The following is a 17109-nucleotide window of genomic DNA, read 5'->3' on the forward strand; positions in this document are numbered from 1 at the left end:
CATCCAAGCTGGCTTTCAACACTTCTAGGGATGGGGCATCCACAACTTCTCCAGACAACCTGCTCCAGAGCCTCACCACCCTCACAGTAAAGAATTTTTTCTTAATTTCTAACATAAACCTACTGCCTTTCAGTTTGAAGCCATTTCCCCTTTTCCTGTCAGTACACAGTCTTGGAAATAGTTTCTCTCCATCTTTCCTGAAGGCTCCCTTCAGGTACTGGAAGGCCACAATTAGGTCACTCTGAAGTCTTCTCTTCTCCAGGCGGAACAATCCCAGTTCTCCCAGACTCTCCTCCTAGGAAAGGTGCTCTGCTCCATTCCTCTAATCAACTCGGTAGTCTCCTCTGGACTTGCCCCAATAGGTCAATGTCATTCCCGTGCAGAGCACTCCAGAACTGAACCCCCCCCTTCAGGTGGGGTCGCAAGAGGGCAGAGTAGAGGGGCAGAATCCCCTCCCTTAACCTGCTGCCCACCCTGCTTTGGATGCAGCCTACCATCCAGCAGTCAAATTAGTACTTACCTATGGTATAAATTCAATAAGAACTTTCTCTTACATCAAAACAATCTTTATCAAGAAACAAATGCAGAATTATGATCATATAAATAGTCAGCACAAGTTTCACTGGCGAAGTCTACTATATCATTGTAACAGTTATATATGTGCAATTTTTGGATGCTGCAAGTACAGTATTTTTAAGCATAAATGTTTCCAGAAATCATGATTTTTTGAGTTAATACAGTTAACATTAAAAGAATATAGCTAGTAATTACCTCTGCTTTTCTTTTCTTCATTAAGAATTTTTTGGCTTCAGTAGCTTTTATGGTGGGTCTTGATGGTGACTTTGGAATCTGTATAATGGCTGTTTGAATCCTGTGTGCTACTTCATTTTGCCTCCTTCTTCCTACGTGATCCTGAATATTCAACACCTGGTGTTCAGACACATAGGTTGAAACAAAATATAACATATGGCCCTAACAGACTACCTAAATACCTCTGAAGTAATACAATAAGTATATATATATATATGTCAAATATATACATCTAATATCTATCTATCTATGTAATTAACCCAGAAGGAAAACAATCTTTTGGGAAGAAAGAAGATCTTATCAAGCTTCACACCTAAGCAAACAAGCAGTGCCTTACAGGTATTTAAGAGCTTTCACTGAATTCTAGTTCTAGTACCTTATTTTTTTTTAAAGTAGACCACTAAAATGTTGTAAAAGTAAAAACTTTTTTATCTTTTGTCCACAGCTAAACTTTGACTTAAAAATATTCTTAGCCACAGTACACAAAAATCACAAATTTATATCAAGAAGTAGATGTTCTAAAATGCATTTAAAGTATCATTCTAAATTCTGAATAATTTTGACAACTTAGCAATTAACTATTATGAGTTTTCAATATTTGAGGATGAAGACATATTAATTACCATCATCAGAAAATGGTGCATCTATATATACCGTCTGCATTAATAAATAGTATGGTGCAAGAAGCACATCTGTAAAGAAAACCAGTTTGTGTTCAGTGCCTTATAGGCATTTAAGGGCTTTCATTGAATTCTACCCCAGAGTTAGATGCAGTGCACCAGAAGGGGTCTCACCAGAGCAGAGTAGAGGGGCAGAATCCCCTCCCTTACCTGCTGCTCACCCTGCTTTGGATGCAGCCCAGGACAGGTTTGGTTTTCTGGGCTGTGAGTGCACATGGCTGGGTCATGTCCAGCCTCTCACTCAACAGCATGCCCAGGTCCTTCTCAGCAGGGCTACTCTTGATTTGCTCATCCCCCAGCCTGGATTGATAGTGGGGGTTGCACTGATTCAGATGCACCACCTTGCACTTCATCTTGTTAAACTGCCTGAGATTCCCATGGACCCACCAATCAAGCTTTTCCAGGTCCCTCTGGATGGCATCCTGTCCTTCAGGTGTGGCAACCACACCTCAGCTTGGTGTCATCTGCAAATTTGCTGAGGGTGCACTCAATCACTTTGTCATTAATGAATATATTAAATAACAATACAGACCCCTGAGGGGCACCATTTGTCACTAATGTCCATCGGGACTCTGAGCCATTGACTACCCCCCTCTGGGTGCAACTATCAAGTCAATTCCTTACCTACTGAACAGTCCACCCATCAAATCCATGTCTCTCCAATTTTGAGAGGATGTTGGGAGGGGCCTTGTCAAAGCCTTTGCAGAAGTCCAGATAAATGACCTCCGTAGCCCTTCCCTTGTCCACCAATGCAGTCATCCCATCAGAAAAGGTCACTGGGTTGGTGAAGCCGTGCTGGTTGTCCCGAATCACCTCCCTCTCCTCCATGTGCCTTAGCACAGTTTCCAGGAGGATCTGTTCCATGACCTTCCCAGGCCCAGAGGTGAGGCTGACAGGTCAAAAGCTCCCAGGGTCCTCCTTTCTACCCTTTTTAAAGATGGGTACAATGTTTCCCTTTTTCCATCACCTGGGATTTAACCCGACTGCCATGACTTTTTATATGTCATGAAGAGTGTCTTTGGAACTACATCAGCCAATTCTCTCAGAACTGTGGGATGCGCCACATTGGGTCCCATGGAATATGAAGACTTCACTCATGGCCTTTGGGTCACTCAGCCCTTTTTTTTGTGAATTGCAATGATTTGAATCTTCCCCCCAAACAGCATAAAGTTCATCTCGATGAACTTTAGCCTTGGACCTAAACTCTGAATCAGACATGGGGTTATACTTTCTAGTAATAGAATAGTAATGAAAGACTGAGGATGGATCAAAAATTATATATTGTAGTAGGAAAGAAACACAAGCTGTAATGCCAACACACTTTCTATTGTTTATGTAGGAGTCTTCAAAGAGCACAGAAGATAGAAAGAAAAGTTCAAATGAGAATTAAAGAAATCACTGCTAGGTAATACGGCCTGATAATTTAACTGTCTTCTTACAACACAATTTACTGCTGATCATACTTACTGGGATCTTAGGATGGATATTAAGGTCACTAAGTCAACAAAAATATTGTGAATGTATCTACAGAACACCTACCCTACATGCTTAATTCAAAAAGAATCTTAGTTTTCCTGCCAATTTTCATTAATAATTTTTGGTAACTTCCACATTCTGTTCAATTTTACTTCTCTAATCAAGTTTATAACCTGACATGTGGAATGCACATAACTGCAGACAAAACTGCAGCCTTGTTAACGATCTGAAGCCTAGGAAACTGGGTTTAGAATGAGTAGTTCAGGGAGCATGGAGGGCATAACCAGTCTCAAGGTTCATGTTTACTAATGTTTATTAACTGTAACTAAATAAAATAAATCCTAACATATACTTAAACACGTGTTTTAATATGTAAAAAAATTAATCTTTTTTCTTCTAATTGCAGTATTTCAGATTTTTACTGACAGTAAAAAAAAATTTCATATTATTGTTTACCATAAAATGGCATACATTTATACCTTTCATAAATTAAATATTAGTTAAGCTGTTCATCCATTTAAAATTCCTAACATCATTTCCCTGATGTGTGGAAAGAAATACTAAGTGTTTGCAGTTTTAACTTCCTTGTCCATCAGGCCAAGGTCAGGGACCTACATACTCATGAAATGAAACAGATGAGGGAGCAAGGGGGAAGAGAAATATTTACAATTTTAATTTCAAGGAGTGATGAGAACTCTGCTCCCGTTTCTGAGAAATTCTTATAACTATTTTGCTTTTGACAGAACACCAATTTCCTTACTGAAGATAGGATACAATTTTTGTGAAAGACAGACAAATTGAATGTGCTGGCAGACTTAATTTTGCTTTCTGAAGTGCTTTTGAACAGAAATGATGGCTTTTTCATTATGGCGATGACATAGAGATTTTTGAGTATGTGTAATTACATAAATTCAAGGGCTATTGCATTGTAATTAGACATCTATTTATAATGAAAATTCCTGTAATTTGATTTTTTTCCTATCTCTGTCAAGATCTAGTATCTTGTTTTGATGTTTTCATCTGTTATTAAACAGACCAAAAACACAACCAAAAATCCTTCTCTGAATGCCTTTACCTTTCCACTGAATAAAGAAAGCAAATCAAAATAATTTCCAGAAGGCTGTAATCAAGCCAAAGAGTGATATATAAACAGAAACTTTGTGCATGAATGTAATGGAAAAGGGGTTTTATGCATCCAGAAACAGGCTAAAATCTAAGTTGTCTTTCTCAGATACTCTGAGTTTAAAATAACAAAACATGAAGTGTGTGGTTCCTCATTACTTCAGATCTAAAGTACTACCCAAGCATGCAAAATAAGATTGAGAGTGAAAATCTCTGTAGCATTTAATGAGTATAGTCTCATAGCCTCAATGAAAATGGCATCTACAATGCCTAGAAAATCAGAGGAGGTTTAAAGTAGGAAATTAATAAATACTTACAAAGAAAAAAAATCCTGTATTGACCTCTAATTTTTTGTACAGACCTTTTATTATTTAATATTGAAAATCATATTCCTTCATAGTCTTCTCAGTCTCCTGGAAGTGTAAAACAGTGACTCAAGATACCAGGAAAAAAGTGCAGACTCACATATGGTCTACTGCATAATTGCATTTCTTAGTGCACCTACAAAAACAATGTTAATTTTTCCCTACTATGTTTGATCAAAATTGCAGCCTCCTCCCACAGAACATACATCAGTCCATGAACAAAACAATCCATAAAGCCATTGATGTGGTTTTCCATTCAAACTCTGCAATTCAGGCTTAATTGCTTCTCTTTAATTTTCGTGTTTGCTTTTTCATTTAATCTTATAGTCATCAAGTATGGGGTAATTTTGTTTTAGGCGTTCTCAATTTTAAGACAGTAACATCATACAGTTTATATTGTACTGGTGGAAGTGAAAGGTAAGTAAAGAAGTCAAGAGCAAAATAAATTATTAATTGTACTGTTTTGCAGATATGAGAAGATTCAGTTTATTGGTTGATTAAGAACAGAGTTCTATTTAAACAGGTAACTCAAAAAATAGTACCAAAGGTATGAAAACATGCAAGCACAAAACAATAAGTAAAATGGGGGAAGCCAAACAACCATTTTTCAGTTACTTTAACAACATTGCAAACCTATAAAAACGTGGTGAAACAAAAATACTAAATGGAATCCTTATCGTATTCCGTACACAAACACAGGAAAAACTGTTCAGTCCAACAGACGACTAGTGTTAAACACTAAAATACCTGAATCAAATTAGATAAATGAGTTCACTGCACTAATAAGGAAAATAGGATCAGTATGGATTGGGATTTCTCATCTAAGTAGGAAAGCACAGGGTTTCTAAGACTATAATAGTGACAGGGGGACTAGGACGATGACAGTGCCTGTGACATATCGTGGGACACCAGGAAATCTAAGAGCAAGAAGCAAACAATCATGCCAACCAGGTAAACTCCACAGGGGTGCACTGCTGAGGCAAAAATTTACAACATTATCAATGGATTATTTCAGTGAATCCAGTCAGGAAATCCACAGCTTGGTGTCAGCAGCAAACTTGTTGAGGGTGTCCTCAATTTCACTTTCAATGCCATTGACAAGGGTGTTACACAGTGCTGGCCCCAGTATGGACCCCTGAGCACACCACTTGTCACTGGTCTCCACTTGGACATCGAGCCATTGATTCCAACTCTTTGAGTTCAACCATCCAGCCAAGTAAGATATTCAAGACTGATTGATGTTCTTATGACTCTCCAATGGTTCCTGTGTCCCCATGAAATCTGTTCCTTGGGATGTGCTGATAGTCTTAAGCATAAACCATCTACTGATAATACTGATTTGCTTACCCTTTAGAACTGGAGTCTTTACTGATGATTTGAAGTTTTCATATGTCTAATATAACAAATTTGTACTAAATATTTTTTAAATACTTAGTGAATTTCATTTTTTCTGAAGAAAAAATGGAATTGGTAAGACTGCAGGTCTGTGATCTTGTTTTTGGACAACTCTATGGGTCTGATATGATTAAAACCTCTGCTATTAAGGGAAGAATGAATATACCATGACTACTCAGTATAAAATTTTGTTTACATTTTGCTCCTTCTGTGTATTGACTTTCATTCCTTTTTATTCTAACTAGGAGTATTATATGAAGATAATCTAAATTTATTAGACTAAATTTTCATCTGGTTTACATCAGTATAAGTAACTTTGAGACAATGCAGCCAATATGTTCTGCTGGGTTTAAAAAAAAAGAAAAAAAAATCTTACGAAAAGTATGTCTATTTTTGGAAGATATTTAAACAGAAAATAATCTGTTTCCTCAGGTACAAAAAACAGGTATACTTAGTAAAATAATAATTTGTTACAGATTTATATTTGTTATTTACTATTGGGGCTTCTTGATGGCTTCTTTAAAGAATAATTCCATATAGTTATCATATTTTTCCATTCTTTTGCTTGATTAAAAAATTTTTTATTTTCTTTTGTTCTTCATCTGCCTTATCTGTGCTTACTTCCTTGTGTTCCATTCTGAGGATTACTTCCCATTTATAAGTTACTTGTTAAATGGTCCCTCTCAGAAATCTAGTGACACAATTCAAATGTTATTATTGATGCAAAAAGGAAACACAATGCTATTAAATTGATCCTAATAGTTAAGTAAGACACACAATGTTAGTCACAGACTCATAGAATCTTTTCATTAGAAATGACCTTTAAGTTCATTGAGTCCATTAATTCAGCAAAAGCAGTACCTGTGAGATTACTCAACCTCAAGATGTCATTGATTCAGTGCGTCTCTTCTTTTTTTTATGATTTGTTATTTTTCTAAGATACTGTAGGAATCATTTTAATACAATTGTCTGTTTTGTTGGCATTTAATATTCACTTATCTTATGGTGCTGTGGCTGTTCTGTTCTGCAGCTTTTCCCACGGTGAACTGAATTAATTTGCAGTGTTGTCAGACTGCATATGTGTGGGAAACAGAACTAGTACTTAGCTTACATTCAGGGCTAACGGAGGGGAACGTAGGCATGTACACTAGCAACCTGCTTTGGATAATGCTGAAATGAAGACAGGTTGCACATCTGTGTTAGAGGTATGGTCCTTCAAAACTAGTGATTACTTTTCACTTAGTTTTACCAAGTTGCAACAGTTCATTTTTTTTATTCTGTTCCAGATCTACTGCTGTCACACACATTTGATTTTCCAACATATCCTCTCTGAGGAAATCTCCCTCTGTTTTTTTTTTCTGACAGCCTCTCATGATGCCACACTAGAGGGAAGGGATGCCATTCAGAGGGATCGCGACAGGCTTGATAGGTGGGCCTGTGTGAACTTTGTGAAGGTCAACAAGGCCAAGCGAAGGGAGGTCCTGCAGATCGGTCACGGCAATCCCAAGCACAAACACAGGATGGGCAGGGAATGGATTGAGAACAGACGTGGGGAGAAGGACTTGGGGTTGTAAGTGGATGCAGAGTTCAACATGACCCAGTGACATGTGCTTGCAAGCCCAGAAAGTCAACTGTGCCCTGGGCTGCATCCAAAGAATGATGTGGGCAGCATGTCTACTCTGGTCTTGTGAGACTCCACCTGGAGTGCTGCATCCAGCTGTATGGACAAAAACTTGTTGGAGCTAGTCCAGAGAAAGCCACAGGGATGACCAGAGGGCTGGAGCACCTCTCCTATGAGGAAAGGCTGAGAGAGTTGGGGTTGTTCAGCCTGGAGAAGCACAGGCTTCAAGGAGACCTTAAAGCAGCCTTCCAGTACATAAAAGCTGGAGGGGGACTTTTTACACGGGCATGTAACGACAGGAAAAGGAGGAGTGTCTTTTAACTGAAAGAGTGTAAGTTTATATTAGACATGAGGGAGTAATTCTTTACAGTGAGGGTGGTGAGGCACTGGAACAGGTTGCCTGGAGAAGTTGTGGGTGCTCTGTCCCTGACACTGCTCAAAGCTAAGTTGGAAGGAACTTTTAGCTACCTAAGCTAGTGGAAGGTGTCCCTAACCATGACAGGGGTGTTGGAATTAGCTGATATTTAAGGTCCTTTCCAAACCAAACTATTACATGATTCTGTGATAACAAATTGGACTAGATGATTGTTGTAGGTCCCTTCCAACTGAATTATTCTAACAAAGAACTGCAGATCTTGAAAAGTAACCTTGCCATTTTTGCCATGCATTGGCAAGTATTTGTAGCCCAGCATGGCATTAATGTCCTACCCAATTCCTTTCATGAAGGTAGTGTACAGGAGAAATCTACTGCAGACATGCAAACCAAAAGAAAATACAGAGGGAATTTTTAGCTCAAATAAAGTAAGCAAAGACATTAACACTCCAGTATGGGCAACCAAAGTTGAACACTACTACATAAAAAGCAAATTGCAACAACATTATAAAATAGATTAGAATTCTTATTTTAAAAATTCCTGCAATACACATTTCTGGTCAAAATGCCAGTGAATAGATGGGGTATTTAAACAGAACCTGCTGGGAAAATGTGATGCAGTAGAGTCAGGTACATATGCCAGATTATATTAAAGGTTTATGTGTGGCTCACATAGCCAGCAAAACAGGAACTATTTATCTAATACCTGTCATTACTGCAGACCTAACACCTGTTCTAACCACTGTAAGTTTCTGTATTAGCCAAAACTGAAGTCTGATATTTGAAAGGAGTTTTAAATGGAAAAGCATATGTTTAAGTTGTAGAAGAAGGGTAAGTACAGCTTGTTTCTAGTACACAGTAAAATACACAAGTAATTAGTCTTTTTCTGTTGGATCCTGCTGAAGCTTGCATATAAGTATATTTTTAGAAAATTTAAGAGTTACTTTAGTTGAAAATTCTTGGAAGACATTCCAGGGGGACATTTACCCTGTACAAAACAAATGTATCCTACTAAATAGTGTGGGACCTATAAAAAAAGACCTAATATCATAGGCTAAGGAATTCAAAAGGCTTGAAACCCATAATCCTGAACACTTAAGAACACATCAGACACCTGACTAAAGGGATTACTAGATGACAGAGTATCTGCTTGCCTAACTGTGATTCTGGTTGTCCAAACACCGCATTGCTGTGTTAAATAGGGTGTTCATAACCTCAAATCATTGAAATTCTATTATCTCAAGCAAAGAGGAATATACTGGGAGAAATATATGACTAAGTGAGGTAACAGCAAGAACCTCTAGTTCCATCTCCACAAACACCCTTGTATGAGACATGCAAATTGACTGTGCTTCATGTCTGAGCTCTGCTCTACAACCAAGAGAACACAGACAGATTTCATCGGTACTTTGAAAATCACATTAGCAAGTACAATTTTCTGGGTAACTATGAAGCTGGTGGATACTGAAAGAAAAAAATAACCAACTACTTGTACATATACTGGAGACGCAATCAAATGCACTTACTAAGAAACCAACTAACAAAAAAAATCTCCTCAATAAAAAAGCTTAAACAAAACACAAGATTTAGAATGGAAGACAATATTATCAGTGTTCATAAGGACTATAAAAATCAAAGGCATATCTATACTGGTAATAACTGATTTCAGTTCAAAGAATACTATATAAAAACCAAGTCAACTCAAACCAACCAAAAAAAGCCCAGGAAGAACACAAAAATAACAGAAGGAATTCAGACAGGAATTTCAATACAATTTAAAAATACAAGGAAAGGTACAGAAAAAAATACAATACAAAAGAGGAAAAAGTCTTGGAATCTGTAGCTTAGGATGCAATGAAAATACACCGGGTTGCTATGACTCAGAAACAGTTAATTCCAATGTGGTAAAAGAAATGCTAAAACTCATCTTTTTCTCAGCCTTGCGGTGCTTGTCTTATCAGGGGCTGAACACGGAGCTCTTCAGATATCATACATCAGAACTTTTATGACTGTTACCAAACCTGTGTATCAGGAAACGTAAGTAACATCACTCAATATCCCAAAAGTCTCTTGCTTCTCCTTATGATATATCCAGGGTTCTCACCACACTCAGGACAGACACAATCATATCCCACTCCCTGAAACTGTACCCTGAATTTTACCCAATTTCTTCATTGTACTTGCTCAGGCAGTATCCATCAAATATGGACTACTGAGGGTACACTGTCAGCTACTTGTGTCATTGCCAATCTGTGGGTCTCTGTCTTTTCCTTTCTATCAGTCACACTGTTCACCTTCACACAAAAGAACTAAGAAGCAGCTTTCATCATTTCTTTATTTTCCCCACTGCACTCAACTTAGCAGAGTAATTTCATATAAATCAAGCCTCGCAAGCAGGGAGAACCCGACATGAAATTTTCTTTAGTAAGCTGATTATTCTGTAAATGCTACAGATTCTTGCCTTTTTCTCTGTAGAATGAGTTATCAAGTCCAATCAGAGGCTGAATACATGAAAAATGAACAAGTTTGATCCAGTGCAGCCATTTCTATGTTCTTGCGGCTGAAAGGACTTAAATACCTTCTCCTAAGGAAACAGAACAGTTTTGTGTTAGTGACCATGTGCCTCAGTATAAATTCTAAGCAAAAAGCACTGAAACTATCATCTTCTTGGATATGAGCCTGCTAATACCCTTAAAAGCAGAACTCATAATCCAAATGATCCTCTGTGTGTTTTTCTCAGGCTGAACATTATTACTTCTAAAAGAATGTAATGTCTCTCAGTGGCAGCATCATCAGTATTTAGTCAGGCTTTATCAAGATTGCAGACTTGAAATGGAGACAGCAAAAAATGTTAGCGAATCTGTTGAACCTTTTATCTAAATTTTTCTACTAATAATTTTCTGGATTTGGTTCTATCACTTCTGAAACACCGGTGCTTTAAATAAAAGTAGTGATGGAAAATATGCATGTTTTGTACTGTTTCACCAAATAATATGGAAAAATCCACAGCACTTATCAAGAGATCAAAAAAACCAATAGGCACTGAGGCTTCCATAAACACCCCCGTGCTTAAGGTGTTTGAAAATGAAGTAATGAGGTATTATATCACGCACTTCTGGCAAGTATCACACAGCTTCCACATTAAGTGATTAAGCCAAACTATTCTGGTTCTGAAACAAAACACCTTCACTATTTACAGAGAGAGGAGAGCTGGGAGAGCTACTCTTCACTTTCCCTCAGTGCTGAGCTATAACTTCACAGTTCCATAGGTCTGCAGCAGCCTCCTTGCTCTCTGAGCTGATGTGAACAAGCACAGGAGAAGGCACTCAACTACTCCCCACTACTTGAAAGTCATTTGCTGTCTCTTGGAAGATGAAGTGAGCCCTAGGGGAGCTTGCATGCTGCTTGCTGGATAACAGTAAGCCTCAACACAATATGATTAACTACTGCTGCTGCCAGACAACTTGAATTTAAGGAGGATATGAAGTTGGAGATAGTGCTAACAGTCTTACAATTTAAGTTTTGGGTTGATTGTCCATCAAATTTAAACTGGATTGTAAATCGAAAATCAGAATGTAAACCATACATGTGCAAAAAAAAAAATTTTCACAGTGAATTGATTTAAATAATATGAGCAGATCTTAGAGCCTAAAGCTGGCTATTTTTCTATTTGTTTGATTATTTTGGTATATAAAACACATGTAACATAAATACTAATGGGGCAAACAACAGTAAAAGATGTACCCAAGTATGCAGAGGAATACAAACATCTTGATGGAAACACTTTGCATAATTTTCTATAGAAAAAAATGTAGTTAGTTTCAGGAAAACAGGGCAAGCAATTTGCAAAAGCATAAGATACTTCAGGTTAGTTGTTAGAGTACTGTCCTCGATTTCTGTTAGGATTGTCTATTAATTGCTACTTATTATTGCAGTGACACAAAAATAGGTACTACAAGTATGTTCAGTTGTTCACAGAGAGCTACTGTGGCTGACAGTCTTTGACTTAAAACTGATGGGCAACAGCATATTGCTGTATGTTATTTTTTTAAGAAACCACACATCTGTTGATTAATATACCCCCCCAAAGCATTTGTATTTCACAACTTGAATAAGTGTAGTCAAGGTTGAGTGTTTCAATCATCAAAACTTGTTCAGAAAGTGGTTTATGGCTACTAAGTTACCCTCATGAGAAACTAAACTCTTAAACATTTACACCAGGAGTCTAAAGGTAAATAAGAAAAAAAAAGCATCCAGCATACAGATTTGTATATTTGGGTTATGAACAGTGCACCAAATTCAAAACATTACAGTGCTGTGCAGAAATAACTAATACAGTTTTTTTCCTATAAACACATAATCTCATAATAACAATGGAATTAATGTTCCATAATCTATGGGTATATAATTCACATGCAATACATATGAGAAAAACATTGGACTAAATTAGAACTTGCTTTTATTTATTTTAATTAAAACTACAGTTCTCTGTTCAGCCCTTTGACAACAGCGACCTAAGCACCCAAGGTCTTCCACAGCCTTTTTTTTCTGCGGTTTTGTTGCCAATATATGACAAATGTGAACATTTTGATTTGGTGTAACTGTTCTTGTAATTTTACAGCACTGTCAATAGATATATAAGATGAAAGAGGAAGAAAAATCAGACATGAGTGGAGTACTGTAGGTCTAGTTCTGGTTTCCTCCATAATGATATTACAGAATTAATCTGACTTTACAGTAATATGTTTCCAATGACTACTCCTGAATTCATGTCTGAATTTCATCAAATGAATTAAATGTCTATGGGACAAGGTATTTAGAATAGACAGGCCAAAGTTCTACCAGTAATTTAAAATGGAACGAGAAAATCGCATTTGCCAGCATTTCACATGGAAGAAAAGGTATGTATTAAACACGTTGGAACACCCGGACACATGGTTTTGGGCCATGCACAGATGGTCTGCTGTAAATCAACAGCATCAGAAGTATCTTAAGACTTGTTATGCACTCACGGATCAGTTGCACAGCACATGCACAGGGGAGGTGACATGTCCTGGATTCACCCAACTCACTGTATGAGCCACGAAAGGCTGATCTGTCTCTTTGTCCACAAACAAGACAACTGAAGAGACTGCTGCTGCTGTGATTATTGTTCAGGGTTACAGATTTTCTTAGAAAGTGGCAGGGTAGTAGATAACTTGCAGGAATTTAACACTGCTAAAGTTGGTTTAAAGAAAAAAAGAAGCTGGATTGCACTTATTGTTTTCTAAATTAGTAGTGAATGGCTAAGGCTATTCATACTAGTGAGCTCTAATACAGCATGGACCAAGAGAAAATAAGGACAGATTTATTGGTACAAAATTAGAAAAAAATGCAAGGAGGGGAAGAAGATTGAGATGGAGATAATAAATTATGAAAAATATTCAGCTCTGTACATGACCAGCAAATTGAAAGTAATAAATTAATAATAAAAGAAGAAATGGGAATGAATATTTTAGGAAGGTACAACGCGTTTCCTAATCCTTTTACTTTGCTCTGTTACTCTAAGCATGTTTGGATCATAGTGGATTTTTCTCTAAGGACTTAAGTCACAGTCTTTTAAGCTAACTGCTGCATGTATTGTAACAACTTTGATGTTGTTATGTTCTTAAATATTTATGCATTAAATATTTAAGTATTGAATGCGGTCTCATCTCTAACTCTTCTATTGCGTAGTTATTTACGCGTTATTGCGTAGTTGTCTATTTTGCATAGTTAAGAAGGCTGACATCATATTCAACTCACAGAAGTAGCCAATTTTTCACTGTCCTCTTGCTTTATTTAATCCCCTAATGTTCTGATAGAAATATCTTAGGAGAGTGCCTCAGAAACGAAGCAATGAAATCACGTCAATTTCAAGTTTTCTATAATGGCTTTAAACATTCGGGCAAAATGCCTGAACTCTCTGTAGTAAGAAGCATCTCATACGCAGAATTTTTCTGTAACTTTGATGAAATGGTAATGACAGTAATTTTGGGAAAAAACCCCACCAGTTATTTTAAATAAACAGGTATAACAAAGAATGAAATGCAGAACTGAAAAAAAATAATCAGTGGGACGGTAGAAAATAATAATAAAAATTAACAAAATCTATTGGTTTTGGCAGGTTTAGATTAACCTCTGAAAGGAAAAAACCCCATTAAGAAAGAAAATATATTGCAAGATAATGTTAGAAGTCAAATCATTATCCTAATCAGATGTGTCTCATTTCACAGTTTGCCTCAGTCGCTCTCTTCTCAGTACATGGGACAGTACCACTATTAAAAAAGCTTTGTCTGGCATTATCTGCAGACAAACTAACATTGATTTTTAATTTTTCTTAAATAGGCCTGTAACATAAGAGATACTGAAAAAAGAAAAATATAACAGCTGATACACTTAGAGTAACAATTAAAACTTAGGGCTAATTAAGAAAGACATTAAATCACATTTGATGTTACGTGACAAAGGAAAACCACAATAAACTTCAGAGACTCTGCCAAAGCATGTAGAATTTAGTCGCTCCTTCACTCATTCTTATTTGTTATAAAGCTTTAACTAATGTGTAACATTCTATTTTGCTTTAGAAACAAAAGGTAAAAATAATTTAAAGTTTAAGCAGAAAACAATTAACTTCTAAGAGCAATTTAAATAACTTTTTCAACTTTCTACTCCACCCAGAAATTAGGCTTTTTCTCTTGCATTGATTTATCTCACTTGCATTTGGATTTTCACTCTTTTAGATACAAAAAGCCGTGATGAAATAATACATCTATGTTGCAGTGTACTTTAGTGACACATTAATTATTTCTGACTACTGAAGAAGAACACTGTGTTGGAAACAGTTGACAACTATTCTGCATCTCAGGGTTCTATAAACTTTGTTTCTTATCCCTCAGAAATTATGGTATTTTGATATTGGTATATTTTTGTGTGAATTTGCAATAAAGATTAAAAAGACTTACAGAGTTCATTATACTTCAATTCTCTTCCTCATTTCACAGATTACAGAGAAACTTTTCTATTATTTAATTTCATATAAAGATTTTACTTACACAAATGGAGTCTTTTAATCCATCTAACTGGGAAATGAATTCACTTCTTAGAATAATCCAGGTCTGATACTTACATCGGGCATATTGCACATATGTTTTTGCCTGTGCATATCACCCTCACTCCTGAGCGACACCTGCACACTGAAGAACAGACAGATCTTGATCCCTGATAAGGTCACAGGGACTTAGCTATAATATAGCCTTGCTTAATCCTCATTGGTTTTGCCTACTGAGCACAAGGCTGTTTCCTTGACAACTCAGCTGCAGTTACCACAGCATCCAAAGACATATGTGATGTCCAGGTTTAGGGTATATCCCAGAGGAAAATCTGTTATTTAAAGCTATTTTCTACAGGTCATTGAAGGCTAAAAATAAAAGCAGTGAAGATCTTCACTCTATTAAAGATGTTCCCTACATAGGTTGGACACTCCTGAAACTCAGTTCTTGTCTTAGTGAGCACACGGAGCAAAAGTCACAGCAAGAAGCCATGGGATATAAGGGCATTACTGAATGTTTATATAAATTCCTATCAAGTGGGAAATACAACATGAGAGAAAGTAAAAAAAAATACCATTTGAAAATTCAACAAGTGGCTAATAATGGCTAGCACAGAAAGGGAGGGAGCACTAGGGATCCAAAGTGAAAGGTCTGGGAACAAGTTTAAAGGTGGATATGGAAACAAGATGGTGACAAACTATGCACTGCAGCAACATTTTATATAAATACTATGGAAGAAGGCTATGTTTCTCGAAGTTTAAAAAAGGGAGATTACAGTAATTAAGACAAAGTGTGAAACAAGAAAACAAACCTATCAGATCTGTAGCTGAATAAGGAGGTCCTATTTTAGAAATACTCTTGAGTAAGTATAGGCAAAAAGAACTTAAGCAGTAAATCTGGCTATACGATTTCTTGTACTTCACCAGAAGCTTGCAGTACTACAATGCATAGAATAGATCCTATAAAAAATTACTTTACTGGTTTAAATTTGTTCAAACAATGCTGACGGGATAACTTTCTAGTGGCAGACTTTTTACGTGACCACATATCAATAATCTAATATGCAAACAAAACGTTGTTAAAAATCTTTCTTTTGTGTGCACCGGCTAATATAACAGAAATATGCTATGTGCTCATGTGTGTTCTAACCCAACTTGCATGAGGCAAATTCAGTACTAATAACTGGAACTTTATCCAAGATGTTCACTGAGAGATGTCTGAGTGATTTTAGTTGAGATGAAGCAAGACTGATGTTAGGAATGAAGCAGAGACAAGCTTGACCTCTTGGTTATTGGATGCGCAACATCGAGCCTGAGTAGGGCATTGCAATGGACCTTCCAGTAAAAACACTCAGAAGAGAAGGATTTAATCAATTGACAAGACAGCAGTTTGTTTCTTAGCAACACAGGTCACCAAGAATACATCACTCTACTCGTATAGTTGATTTCCTATTGAATATGGTTAAATTTCAGTTTTTCTTTTCAAATATCTCAAGTGTACAAGGTCACATGAAAAAAGAAGATCAGGTTAGCACAACTATGAACACAACCTCCCATTACATTGAATTTCCCTCTTCAAGAACAGTGGAGCTGAAAATGTAAAGAAAATTACTGTGGGGCTTCAGAGGGGTTTGGGAAGGTTTTTTATTTGGTTTTGTTTAGTTAGATTTGTTTTTAAACTCCCAACAAATAATGATGAAGAGTTCTTAATCTATCTGGCCCATATTTGTCAATTTAGCCCTGGGAAGTTGGAAAAACTATGAATTCTCCTGCTTTCAGTAAAAAAAACAAAAACCATAGAATGTATAACCTGACTACAGACATCATATTAAATAAATAACTAATAAGATAAACTGTGACCTTTGAAAGAATGTAGTGAGTGAGAAATATCAATTTGCTTAGATACTAAGATAGTCCAGTGATAAGCAAGATGTTGTAGGCCTAGTAACAAAACAAAAATTAAAAAAAGTAAGAGTATTTGTTGGATACTGTTTGCACTTTAGTCTCTTCATGTTTCATGCTTTTGAGTCTAAAACTCAAAAACTTCTGTAAACTTGTCAAAACTTAGTTTGACTAAAATATTGACTATGCAAAACTCTTAGTAATTAATTATTTGCTCATTTCAGTTCTGAGAAAGCTGTTATTTACACAGGTGACTGAACCACAGAAAATGTGCACATTGCAAATCTAAGACATTG

General features: G+C 36.6%; 1 protein-coding gene across 5 annotated transcripts in view; it reads right to left on the bottom strand.

The window, feature by feature from the left end:
- Positions 1–17109, bottom strand: part of PRLR (prolactin receptor) — a 146834-nt gene that overhangs the window by 107368 nt on the left and 22357 nt on the right. The window lies entirely within an intron of this gene.

Source organism: Corapipo altera, unplaced genomic scaffold, assembly GCF_003945725.1.
Source record: "Corapipo altera isolate COAL_440 unplaced genomic scaffold, ASM394572v1 61411, whole genome shotgun sequence".
In the NCBI taxonomy this organism is placed as follows: domain Eukaryota; kingdom Metazoa; phylum Chordata; class Aves; order Passeriformes; family Pipridae; genus Corapipo; species Corapipo altera.